Source organism: Brassica oleracea, chromosome C2 (assembly GCF_000695525.1).
Source record: "Brassica oleracea var. oleracea cultivar TO1000 chromosome C2, BOL, whole genome shotgun sequence".
In the NCBI taxonomy this organism is placed as follows: Eukaryota; Viridiplantae; Streptophyta; class Magnoliopsida; order Brassicales; family Brassicaceae; genus Brassica; species Brassica oleracea.
This window is the reverse complement of record NC_027749.1, coordinates 11,640,314-11,642,133: the sequence shown is the minus strand read 5'-3', so window position 1 is coordinate 11,642,133 and position 1,820 is coordinate 11,640,314. Positions and strand designations below refer to the sequence as shown.

General features: G+C 33.8%; 1 long non-coding RNA gene across 1 annotated transcript in view; it reads right to left on the bottom strand.

Annotated features, from left to right (window-relative positions):
• Positions 1-936: 936 nt before the first annotated feature.
• The window catches only part of LOC106325880, a 1,968-nt gene continuing 1,084 nt past the window's right edge, over positions 937-1,820 (bottom strand). Inside the window, exon 3 of the long non-coding RNA XR_001267079.1 lies at positions 937-1,697. This is a non-coding gene — a long non-coding RNA (uncharacterized LOC106325880). The remainder of the gene's footprint in view (positions 1,698-1,820) is intronic.

Here is a 1,820-nt window from a genome sequence, read left to right as displayed (position 1 = left end):
TTCTTTCTCTTTAATCGAAAGGAAGGTTCTTGGTTACCACTGGATTTTATTTGGCAAGTTACTAACCAACTGCTTGTGAGAATCTTTTACCTTGTTCTATGTCCTATTTTTCTTGGGATAATGTTATTGATCATGGTGTCTGTTTGTTACTTATTGCGATTTGTGTAAATGTGTCTTGCATCTGGAGTAATTATTTATTTTCCCTTAAAACTTTTCCAAGGAATTAGTTCACGGAGAAGTAGCGTATATGTAGTAGCATTGTCTATTTTCTAGATGGCCCTTCACTACATCATGTAACTCACGTATTTCATTTTTTTTTAAAACGATGTATGTCTTCAGGAAAAAAGAAGTAATGATGTTAATAATTAGTGGATCTATTTGGCAACTACTAAACCAGTGCTCGTGTATCATCGACATTGTGCTCTGCCTCCATTGTTTTTATGGATCATGTTTGATTTACTACATCTGTAATCATTTGCAGATGGTTACTTGTGATGCGAGTATCTCATGAGAATTTTCAGTCATCTTTCCTTATTGGTTTTATTATACATAGTGAACTCTATTTGATTGGACATGAACACATCAACCTAAAAATGTTAAATGTACAAAAGTGATATTTTCAAGTAGTTTTGTGATATTCCATTACCCAATAACAACAATCCATTGTTACTGATGAAACAAACTTGTATTATTTTTTTTTTTGATCAAAAACATACTATATTGGTCCTGGAACTGTAGTACTAATAAAACATAAGGCAAGATATTACCGTAAACAGGAAGTTGAGAAGATGTCGTATTAGCGTTGTTATTTGATAAGAACTCTATAGCCATTATTTACTGGTACACTCCAAGTTACTGTAACTGTATACAACTAAGAGAGAATAATAAAGTTCCGATCCAGTAGTAGTTAAAAAGACTATCAATTAGTCATTCATATATAGAACCATTATGAGACTCTTCAACCAGTGAAAAAAAAGACTCTTCAACTTTCAAATTGCAATAGGAATGGTGAATGAGTAAACTGATCCTCCCACCTCGAACCAAGCTCGTAAGCATATATATATATGTAACTTCATGAGTTACTTGCGGGTTTCATGGATTCAGAAATGTTCAACAGTTAAACACATCATTTATCAAGCATAGACACTCAGGAAAAGGTCTACAAACCTCCCAAAAATTTGGAGCAAAGACCAATGATTAGATTGAGTAGGATGAGCAGTTAAAACCAAGTCAACAGTGAGGTTCATGAGAGCATCGAAGACCTCTTCAAGAAGCTTTTTAAGCTGCAAGAGCCTCTTGCGAGTCTCTTTAATGTCGGATTATGTTGTTGCAGGGCCTCATCTGCGAAAATATCAATCAAACATTAAAGATACGTAGAGAAGAGAGGAAGTTAAGATTTTGCAGGTTACTTTACCTGGAAAATCTGGAGTTTTTGACATTGTGGAATGAAATTCTGAGAGATTCTTAAACAGTTGAATAAAAATAAGAAATAGAAATCTAAAGGGAAAACCTCATAGTCTAAAGGGAAAAAGGAGAAAGTGCAGATCTGTCAATCTTGTTACTACATAGTCAAGGTAAAAAGAGGAGTATGATAAGTGTGTACCACTGAATCGATTGGGGGGACATTATGCCACTAAAGCACTTCTTATTTCACGGCTCACAATCACAAATTTAGAGTAGCTGGCAGCAGTTGAAGTCTGCAATGATATCACAAACTTCAGATTTAAAAGGCTAAATTGGTATATACAATATCATACGGAAACAAAAATACTTTATGATACCAAATGTTTCAAGCTCAAATAACATCAATAACAAAAAAA